Raw genomic sequence first — 12,327 nt, 5'->3', positions numbered from 1 at the left:
CTGGTTTTGAACTCCTGAGCTCAAGCAGTTCTCCCACCTCAGCGTTCTGAGTGCTGAGACTGCAGTGTGTTGGACAGTTTTTTTAAAAACCTAAAAACCATTTATAATGCATTTATTTTTAGTTTTATGCCATGGAAGTGTTTCTTTTAATTTTTAGACCTGGCACAGTGGCACACACCTGTAATCCCAGTGATTTGGGAGGCTGAGGCGGGAGGATCTCAAGTTCAAAGCCAGCCTCAGCAACCCAGTGAGGCCCTAACCAACTCAGTGAGACCCTGTCTCAAAATAAAAATAAAAAAGGGCTGGGGCAAAAATTAAAAAGGGCTGGGTTTGTAGTTCAGTGGTTAAACCCCCTTGGGGTTCAATCCCCAGTAAAATAAAACTTTTTTAATTGTCACAATTGAACAATATTTGACATGCTAGTTTTCCCCATTCTAAAATAAAGGAAATATTATTCTGTTCAGTCAATTGATAATAGGAAGGATGGTTTATCAAAATAAAAATAACAGAGAATTGTTCATTTCAATTTAGGAAGGTGTGTGTGTGTGTGTGTGTGTGTGTGTGTGTGAGTGTGTGTGAATTATTTCATATAAAAGATAGCTGGCTTTTGCCAGAAATAAACCAACATGGGAAGTTAATTCACTTTTTTTGTGTGTAGTGCTGGGGATTGAACCCAGAGCCTTGTGCAGGCAAGGCAATCACTCTACCAACTGAGCTATATCCCCAACCCATTTAATTCACTTTTTGACCCAAGATGCTCTGCTGATTTTTACAGCTTTTGAACGCTTAAGATATTTTACAAAGAAAAAGTCCCTGATTTAAACATGGTAACATTTTTGCGTGGATATCTGTCTTTTGGGTCATTTAGAACTTAATAAGCAAATAATTCATTAGTATTCCCGATTTAGAGATTAGAGATTTAAAACACAAACGCCTGAAGTGTTGACAGATGATTGTTGCAGTAAAGGAAGTTTACAGAGAGCCCCCAAGGACTAGCTGTCCAGTTTAGAGACTCTCAGTGTAAACAGAGAGGGCACTAGCTCCTTTTGAATTTCAGACTTTTATTGATTTTGATGTTTATGCAAACAGGGTTAAGCCTTAAACCATGATTAAGCCCTGAGACCAAAGAGTGACAGAGAGAAACACTTGAAGGAGCAAACTGGGGAGCAAACCTCACAGAACAGAAGGGGAGAAAGAGAGCCAGGTGAGCTTAGATTAACACTGCAAAAACAATCAAAACTCCCTCTGAAAGAATGTATTTATTTAAAAAATATTGATTCCCATTTCACCATAATTGTAATTTAAACAGTGAAATAATGTCAATTATTACAATTAATTTAAAGAGTGAAAGGTCCTAAATATGGAAAGGGAGAAATATATTATAGTTATACATACATGGATAACATGGAACCACACAAAAACATATACTCAAAGATATGGGAATGCTATGAAGTAATGCTTACTTTAAAAAGTAGAATAATGAGGGCTGGGGGTATAGCTCAGTGGGAGAGTGCTTGCCTGCCACATGGAAGATCCAGGGCTTGATCCCCAGCACTGAAAAAAAAAGGTAGAAAATTGAAACCATAAATGTAGCATACAGTTTCTGTTTTATAACAAACAGAAAAAATGATTAAAAGAAACATGTCAGAGTCGTTACTCAGGCAGTAGAGTAACGACTGATGATTCTTACTGTCTTCTTTACATCTGGATTTAGTACAAATTACATAATTTTGGCGGGGAGGGTGATCCAGTTATCTGTCATTTTCTGTTTTATTTAATTATTTGAAATTATTTATAGGTTTTTCCAGCATATCCACTTTTGAAATTACATAGTAAATTTTAAATAATGCCTGTAAAAGAAAGCAAAGGATTAGAATATTTTTAAAATTTTTATAATTACCTAATCCAATTTTTGGATGTCTTATATGAGTTATGTACTACATTAGATTCTGTGACTTAAACCAAATGCCAAAATACAGCTCCTACCATGAGGAGGTCATCAGCAAGCTTGGAAATCGAGAAATATATCCTGAAACGTTAAATTATGTTAGATATACATGATTTAATAGTGTATCTGAGGCTATAATATTCACAGAAATTAGAGAACAGTCATCTTCTAAAAGAAGAAATACTAGAAATCAATATACAATTGATGAGATTATTCCTCTGTAGGAGAAATACATCCTCAGAAATTATTTGTCATTTCTGGGGACTGGAGGAAAATATAAAGTTAATCAGGATGGTCGACCTGTATTTGTTTTGTTGCTATCCTAAAGGATAAAAAATAACTTCTAAAAAAAGAAAGAAAGAAAAAAAGAAAAGGCAAGCTATATAACCTAATGTAGTGGCTCTCAACCTTTAGCATACCTCTGAATAACTTTTTGAAACAGACTGCTGGTCTCCATCTCCAGAATGTCTCATTCAATGGAGTTGGAGTGGGGCCCAAAATTTTGCTTTTTTGAACAAATTCCCACATGAGGCAGATGCTGCTGATCCAGGACTACACTTACACATTATTTTGTCATTTCTCTGGGGAGAAAGAGCAGGTGAGTCAGAAACACATTCTGTGTAGTCTTGAAAGACCAAGCAGAGGAAGGAGTGGTGTCGGTATGTCTGCAGCACTGTCATGGGCACCTCTTAGGGTGCCCTCCAGTCACAGTGGGGATGCTTCGGGGATCTCTTTGTGGGAAGTAGGCAGACTCCCTCTGGATCAACCACAATTGCTTTGTACAGCTCAATCATAGGCAGATAACTCAGCTAGTCTGAGACAGAACCCCTTCTTTAAAACTCTGAAGTTAGGGGCTGGGATTGTGGGCTCAGCGGTAGAGTGTTCACCTAGCGTGTGTGAGGTGCTGGTTCGATCCCCAGCACCACATGAAAATAAATAAATTAAATAAAGGTATTAAAAACATATATTTTAAAAAAATCTGAAGTTAGTAGAGGCAGCAGATTAGGGTAGGGAGGAGGGAAGAAAAAGGGAAGTTATAGGGGGAATGAGATTGATCAAATTGTTATGTGAATGCATGAATAAGGCACAATGAATCCATATTCATTAGTGGACTCAGTATTATATCTAATAATAATGTACCAATAAAAAATAAAGTAAAAAATTAAAAGTTCACAGATTTTTTAAAAAAAAGAAACTTAAATCGAGTTCATCTTTCCAACACACAGGAAATATAAATGTGAATTTTAGAGTGGTAGATAGCCATTTCAGTGTTATACTGAAACAGGCTGGTCCACTCTGACCCACAAGGAATGAATGTTAAATTTTCAAATATTTTGTGAATCAGTTGTTAAGCCATTAATAAACATTAAATAAGTTATTTAAAATAAATGGTGCTAAAGCAAAGGTAATAAGTACACAGAACCTACTACCTATTAATTATTTTTCTACTGTGTATGTTCTTGGGTTTTTTTATGTCAGTTGTATCTTCTTGGTGGATATGCTATATAATGGTGTGTTTCTGTATAACTCTTATCAATTCCATGCTTAAGGACATCACATTGGTGGCTTGAAATCAGCAATGGTGACTATTAGTCAGTTTTCTCCAGAGAAACAGAACCATGAGGATATATATAGGTATACAGATGCTTCTCAACTTACAACAATGTTATGTTCTGATAAGCCTACCGTAAATTGAAAATATTGTAAGTTAAAAATACATTTACTACACCTAACCAGTGGAACATGCTAGCTCAGCAGCACAGTGCACTGCAAAAAACTGATTCTTGTTCCCCTCACAATCAAGTAACTGACTGCTGCTGCCCAGAGGATCTTAGCACACATATCACTATCCTACAGAAAAGACAGAAATTAAAAACTCCAAGTTTGGTTTCTACTGAGTGCTTTTTACTTTTGCATCATTTTAAAAAGTGGTAAGTCTAATCATAAGTTGGGAACTGTCTACATAAAATATTTATATGGAGAATTGGCTCACACAACTATAGAAGTTTGGATGTCCCACAGCCTGCCATCTGCAAGCTAGAAAACTAGAAAAGATGGTAGTGTAATTCAATCCAAAGTCCTAAGAAAGGAGTGGGAAAGAGAAGGGGGATGCTGGTATAAGGCTTAGAGTCCAAAGACCTGAGAAACAGGAGCTCCAGTGTCCAAGGACACAAGAGATTCAAGAAAAGCTCACAAACCTACCTGACAATAATGTATAACCAGTTATCTGGGAATCCCCTAGGCTAGTCAGGTTGACAAATAAAATTAACCATCACAGTGCGGGTATCACAGAAATTGGCAAACTCTACAAATCAAGGCTTAATCTAACATTTTATTGATTATCTCAGCTTTAAATTTTTGTGAAGAAAATATTAATAATACAGAGCAGGGTTTCTCAATCTTGGGCCAGGTAAGTTTATGCTGTGGGAAGGATGTCTTGGTGCTCCACTTAATAGATCAATTGTACCACTTCCCTAGTTGTGGCAATCCAAAATGTCTCTGGATATTGCCAGTGTTCCCTGAGGAGTAAAATCTCAAAATAAGATGAAGAAATGTGGTGTCTGTAGCCATTACTTAGTAAGTAATGAAAGACACTGAAGAAATATTCTTTTAGTATTTGAAAACTATTATTTGATTCAATAGTCTCTAACATCATTGACAAATGAAGTTCTGATATGCATCTTCATTGTTCCACTTTTGTCTTATTCATTAATTTAAGCATAAATATAAGCTAGCATTCATGTCAGACCTGGGCTTGTTTATCAATTGAAAATCTTAGATTAGCTCAGGATACAAGAGTTCTGTAAAAATCAATGAAAGTATTCTGTGAGAATCAATTATATATATGGAATTTACAATAAAGAGTACCATATAGTTATTATTTATAAATTGTGTCCTCCACAAAATTATATATGTAATATATTCTTTTTTCACAGAAAGCAAGTTTATAAATATTTATCAGCTTAGCTGTGGCCACTATCCACTTCCCATATTGGTTGGTTACTAGAAAACTGTTCTAGTAACTCAAAGAGAGTTTTAGTACCAACAAAGAAGAGTAAAACAGGTTTGCAGGAAGAAACATGAATGACAGACAATGAAGAACAATCCGTGGAGTCCCCTAGATTCCCAATTCTCTAGTTCTTCCTGGAGTATTACTTACATTGGTGTTTCAAAAAACATTTCTTTTTTTAAGATTCCCCCCTTTTTACATTTTTTTTTAGAGAGAGAGAGAGAATATATTTTTTGTAGATGGACACAACATAATGCTTTTATTTTTATGTGGTGCTGAGAATCAAACCCTGGTCTGCCCGTGCTAGGCGAGTGCTCTACCACTGAGCCACAATCCCAGCCCCCTTTTTTACATTTTAATGTTCCCTAATTCAGGATGCACCTTGCAAGGAATCAGTGCGACCACGAGTGCTATGGTTTTCTGCCCACTCTCTTCAGAACAATGCAGGTGTGTTAGGTAACCTCCACCTTATAGGAGTAGGGGTTGCTGAAGATACAAATCTGCATTCCTCACCTGGGCATAGCCCCAGCCTGCAGGACCTGCCTCAGCCAAGGTTGCAGCCCTTCCCAATGGCACCCCCAACCATGGACTGATAGAGAAATTCAAAGGCCCCGCTTCATTGCCTCAACTTGAGGCAAACCTAAGTGGTCTTTTAGCTTCAAATCTCCCACAGAAAATGTTAAAGTTTGGATCTAGAATGTTCCCCAAGGCTCATATGTTAAAGGCATGATCCCCAACAGTGTTCAGAAGTGAGACTTTTGGGAAGGTAATTGGATATTGGAGGCCTATACTTATCTTTGGATTAAGGAACTGATTATGAGTCATAGACAAATGGACTGTTGGGAAGTGGTACAAGCTGTAGGAGGTAAAACCTATTTGAAGGATGTGGGACCTTGGGGACATGCCCTTGGGGACTATATCCTGTCCCTAACCCCTTCTCCAGCATTCCCATTTCCTGGCTGCCACAATGTAAGCAACTTTCCTCTGCCATGCCCTTCTAGCATGACATTTCTGCCTTGCCACAGGCCTGAAAGCAATAGAGCCAGCTGACCACAGACTGACACTTCTTAAACCATGAGCCAAAATAAATCTTTTCTCCTTTAACTTGTTTTTCACAGGTATTTTGTCACAATGATAGAAAGGTAACTAATACAGGATCACAGGAGATCTTACTCACAACCTTTTCCCTCTGCCAAATCCTGCCTTCCTCCTTTTCCCACAGACACATCTCCAAGAGCACTCCCTAGGAACCACAACCGTTTGCATGCAATGCAAAGAAGTGCTCTGACAATAGATATAGGTATTCTGATCCATTTGGTAGGAAATTAATAAATTGACATTTTTGTTTTCAGATCATTTTTAAAGTATCGTTAGTGAGAATTATTTCAGAACATGATCCATGTCTGGCAACATGAACAGAATTGAATTTAAGAATGTTAAATGTCGGACTGCATTTGTGGCTCAGCGGTAGAGCACTCGCCTAGCATGTGCGAGGCCCTAGGTTCTATCCTGAGCACCACATAAAAATAAATAAAATAAAGGTATTGTGTCATTAAAAGTCAAGAAGCAGATCTTACATATGGGCGGATCTTCAAATATCATTAGCCTTGTGAAACCCAGGCTGAGACACCAGCTGACACAATTCCTGGACTTTTTTTTTTTTTTTTTTTGGCAGTGCTGGGGCTGGGGATCAAACCCAGGTCCTCATACATGCCAAGCAGATGCTGTATCATGGAGCCACATCCCCATCCCTGTCTCTTTTTCTTAAATGTCCACTTGGAATGAATCTGTTACTCATGTATGATTTTGTGACATCAGACAAAAGTCATTTGAAAACTATTAGTTCACTGATTTGTGCAGATCTTCTAAATGTTGACACATTTGATTATACAATATTTTAAAAATCATGTTCATTAGTATCATCCCCACCAATTGATCAGAAAATCTTTTAGTGATTGGGAGGACATCAAGTTCATGGTAGCAGATACAGTTTTCCAAAATGCTTTTTCTTACTGAAATTTCACATTTTAGCACTAGTAAAAAATATTGTCAGATGTTTTCCTTCAGTGACAGGCTCACTTTGTTTGTTTGCAAGAAAACATCTGCCAAATTCCAAAGTTCGAGAAGCTATGGAGGTTGTCTATTGGTTATTCTTTTCAGAGAGTAGTGTTCCATGAAAAGAGCTCATTTAGCTTGCAAGTCAATCGACCACACCAGGCTTTTCCTAAAGCTGAAAAAGTGCTTCACGTGTGCTTCCTATCTTGTCCACTGAATATTAAAAAGATGCCAACTCGAGTGTCAAGATTTAATGAAACTAATACATTTCACTGCTTTTTAAAGAATATTTTAAAGTGTACACATGACAGTGAAGAGTCTGCTGGCAGAGTTGGGTGGCAGTCCTTTGGCCCTCGCTGAGGAAGTAGCAAACTTACTATTGCTTTTCAATATGCAATGTAAACATCAACACAGAGAAAAGGGGAAATGAGGTCTGATTGTTATTGTAAAAATAGCTTAGACCTCTCCAATTCCCTAAATGGACCACACCTTGAAAACTGCTGATCTGAAATCTCTTCCAGACTACTATAAAAAAAAAAGAAAGCTCTTAATGTGTTTTATGAGACCATTATAATCTTAATACTTTTATCTGATATAGGTCCAAAAAATATATATATCCTAACTGTATTGATAAGTATAGGTTTAAAAGTTGTGCCTAAAATATTTGCAAATAGAATTTAGCAGTGCACCAAGAAGTACATTGAGTAGGGTTTATTTTTAGGAAATCTATCTAAATAATTAATTATTCAACAAATTAAAAGACAAATAATAAATGACTATACATTTTTAAAACCCTGAGAAGGCATTTCATATAAAATTCTGAGTAAAATATATAGAAGGTAAATTATTTAAAAATGATAAAGATTATTTAACAATGTTTAAGAAAATATACCATTGTAAATGGTAAGATATTAAAACAATAAGGTATGGATAGCATCACTGTCATCATAATCAACCTTGTTTTGGATATTCTATGAAAGAAATAAAAACTAAATATAAATACTATATTTAAAAAGAGGAGATAAAATTATTGCATTCTGCTGATACTGTATCATTTTCCTAAAAAATTTTATAGCTGTTGGCTTTCTAAGTACTCAAATTAATTTTAAAATGTGGAAATACAACTATATTCAAGATAAGTTTTCTTTGTTTTGTTCTTTTTTTTTTTTTTTTTTTTTTGTACAGGGGACTGAACCCAGTGGCACTAATCCACTGAGCTACATCCTCAGCCTTTTTAAAAATTTGATCCAGGGTTTTGCTAAGTTACTCAGGGCCTCACTAAGGCTGGCTTTGAACTTCCAATCCACCTGCTTCAGCCTCCCCCTGCTGCTGGGATTACAGGCATGTGCCACTACACCTGGCTCAAGATAAGTGTTATTTTTATTTTTTATTAATTAATTAATTTAAATTAGGTATATATGACAGCAGAATGCATTTGATTCATTGTATACAATTGCAGCATAACTTTTCATTTCTCTGGTTTTTACATGATATAGTGTTGCACCATATGTGCAGTCATACATGTACCTAAGGTAATGATGTCCACCTCATTCCACCATCTTTCCTGGCCCCAATATCCCTTTCCTGCTCCTCCCTCCCCTTTGCCCAACCAAAATTCCTTCATTTTTCCAATGCCCACCCCCATTTTACCGATCAGCGTCCATTTATCAAAGAGAACATTTGGCCTTTGTTTTCTGGGGATTGGCTTACTTCACTTAGTATGATATTTTCCAACTCCCTTCCATTTAGCAGAAAATGCCATAATTTTATTCTCTTTTAATGCTGAGTAATATCCATTGTGTATATACATCACAATTTATTTATTCATTCATCTATTGAAGGGCATCTAGGTTGCTTCCACAGTTTAGCTATTGTGAATTGAGCTGCTATAAACTTTGATGTGGCTGCATTATTATGGTATGCTGGTTTTAAGTCCTTTGGGTAGAGACCAAGGAGTTCGATAGATGGGTCAAATAGTGGTTCCATTCCAAGTTTTCTGAGGAATCGCCACACTGCTTTCCAGTATTGGTTGCACCAATTTGTAGTCCCACCAGCAATGTATGAGTGTGCCTTTCCCTCCACATCCGTGCCAACATTTATTGTTGTCTGTATTCTTGATAACTGCCATTCTGACTGGTGTGAGATGAAATCAGAGTAGTTTTGATTTGCATTTCTCTAATTACTAGAGGTGTTGGACATTTTTTTCATATATTTGTTGATCAAATGTATATCTTCTTCTGAGGAGTGTCTGTTCAGTTCTTTAGCTCATTTATTGATTGGGTTGTTTGTTTTTTTGGTGTTAAGTTTTCTTTGTTCTTTGAAATTCATTTGGAAAAATAATAGACCCAGAACAGCCAAAGCAATCCTTAGCAAGAAGAGTAAAGCAGGAGATAACAAAATACCAGACCTACATATACTACATATACTACCAAAACTATAGTAACAAAAACAGCATGGTATTGGCACCAAAAAAGACATGTTGACCAATGGTACAAAAATAGAAGACAAAGAGACAAAACCACATAAATACAGTTATCTATCTCATACTAGACAAAGGTGCCAAAAACATATATCAGAGAAAATAACCTCTTCAAAAATGGTGCTGGGAGAACTAGAAATCTATATGCAGCAAAATGAAATAAACTCCTATTTCTCACCATGCACAAAACTCAAAGTGGATTAAGGACCTAGGGATTAGACCAAAGACCCTGTGCCTAAGAGAGGAAAAACTAGGCCTAAATCTTCATCATGTCAGATTAGGCCCTGACTTCCTTAACAAAACTCCTAAAGTACAAGAAATAAAATCAAAAATTAATAAATGGGATGAACTCAAACTAAAAACTTCTCAGAAAAAGAAATAATCAATGAGGTGAAGAGAGAGCCTACATTTTGGGTGCAAATGTTTGCCACACGTACATCAGAAAGAGCACTAATCTCCAGGTAATAAAGAACTCAAGATAAGTTTTAAATGAATGTTTTTTTCTTCATATACAGTAATAAGAGATGGAAACAGGAAAATGTTGCATTCAAAAGCTAAAATATCTTAGAAATAAATTGAAATCCTCAAATCCAGATTGTATGGGGGAAAATTTATAACATGTTGCTGAAGAAGGTAGAGCAAGACCCCAGAAAGGGAATAACAAATATATGTATATATTATAAATAATTTTTTGAAGTACTGGGAATTGAATCCAAGGGTGCCCTACAATTGAACTACATCCCTGGCCCATTTTATTTTCTATTTTCAGACAAGGTGTCACTTAATTTCCTGGAAAGGCCTTGAACTTGTGATCCTCCTGCCTCAGCCTCTCAAGTAGCTGGGATTATAGGCATGTACCACTGTGCCTGGCACAAAATATGTTCTTGGCTAAGGAAGCAAAATAATATAAAATCAATTTTCCAAAATGTAATAAAATCCATCTTCACTTACAATTTTATGAAATAGGGTTTTATAATAGAAGACTTTAAAAGTTATATGGAATTATAAATTTCCAATAATAGTCCTGAAATTTTTTAAAAAGCCTAGTAAGTTGCCATGGAGGACTAACTGCTGTAAGAACAGCTCTCTTGCCATAAACACTAGCTGAAGGAGGAGGAGAAGAGGAAAAAACAATGACAACAGATCATCATATGAGGGCCGGGATTGTGGCTCAGACCCGGGATTCTCAGCACCACATAAAAATAAAGGCATTGTGTTGTGTCCATCTACACCTAAGAAATAAATATTTTTTTAAAAAGATAATCATATGAAAGAACTATTTTAGATATTATATAACAAACAGGGGCTGTGATCCCTAAGAGAAGAGAAATAAAGTCAGCCTTCACTCTATGTTACTTCCTGGAAACAATTTCCAGTATACAGTAAAGGTAGGGGAAATCTAAACAGAACTAAGCTGTCTCAATGAGTTCAGGACAAAAGAGACTGTGGTTGAGAGATTGAGAAGGCGACATTCATGGGAAAGAATACTAAACAAAAGGGGTGTATGGGGTGAGATTCCTAGAGTTCTGCACTGAGGCTGAATTATTGGCTGAATCCTGATCTTCATGTGTTTCAGTGAGTAGAGAACCATCATACAATCCAAGAAATCATATGCAGATAGATAAACACCAGGCACAGGATAGAATCCTCACAAGAAAATTATCTGAGTACGGGGACTATATTACCTTTAACCTAAAAGCTGCTCTTACCCTAAGAAAGCTTGAAAGCAACCTTCTAAAGGATCAAATGGACTCCAAGTAACTTAACACAATTTTAGACCAAAGGGCAATATTTTTAAAGTAATTCAACAGAATCCAGCATTAAAAAATGAAAAAAAACTCATGTATAACTAAAAAGAACAAATAAATTTTAAAAATAATCTAGGCTGGGCATACCGCTGTAATCCCAGCAGCTCAGGAGGCTGAGGCAGGAGGATTGTGAGTTCATAACTAGCCTCACCAACTTAGAAGGCCCTAAGCAACTCAGCGAGACCCTGTCTCTAAATAAAATTCAAAAAAGGGGCTGGGGATGTGTCTCAGTGGATTAGTGCCCTTGGGTTCAATCCCTAGTATCAAAAAAAAAAAAAAATCTGAATTATTACCAAAAAAAAAAGAGTAAAAATCCCCAATTTTCTGAGATCAAAACAAGATTACTAGACATTCAGGGAAACAGAATCCATAATAAGGAAAAAATTAATCAATCGATAGAAAGAAACTTAGGTATGACAGAGATGAAATAGGAAAGCTGCTACAATAGCTATTATAAATATGTTCCCATGCTCAAGAATGTAGGGGATACATTCTCTACATAATGAATACTAAACAAAAACATAAGATTGTATGTTTAATGTAGATAAACATAAACATAATGAAGAGAGAACCTCATAAATATGTATAAATTTATGTCAATTAAAGATTTTAAAAGAAAAATCTAAAATCATAATAAATAAAGAAATGAAAGGAAATAATACTCATTTGGAACTTCCAGAGATGAAAACTACAATATCTTAAATGAAAAATACCCAACAGATTAGACATAGCAGAAGAAAATACCATTTAACTTGAAGACATAACAGTAAAAATGATCCCAAACAGGAAATAAAGAAAAAAAGATTGAAAACTTAGCGAAACACTGTCTTAAAATAAAAACTAAAAAGGGCTGGGGATGTAGCTCAGTGGTAAAGCACCCCTGGATTCAACTGTAGTACAAAAAAAAGAATTATGCTAAGGCACATCTTAATCACATTTCTGAGAAGCAAAGTGTGTTAAAAAGCTGCCTCCCAAACACCATCACATGTAGAGGAATGAAGATGACTAAGTGGGGCTGGGGCTGGGG

This window comes from Urocitellus parryii, chromosome 9 (genome assembly GCF_045843805.1).
Source record: "Urocitellus parryii isolate mUroPar1 chromosome 9, mUroPar1.hap1, whole genome shotgun sequence".
Classification (NCBI taxonomy): domain Eukaryota; kingdom Metazoa; phylum Chordata; class Mammalia; order Rodentia; family Sciuridae; genus Urocitellus; species Urocitellus parryii.
This window is presented reverse-complemented; position numbering follows the sequence as displayed.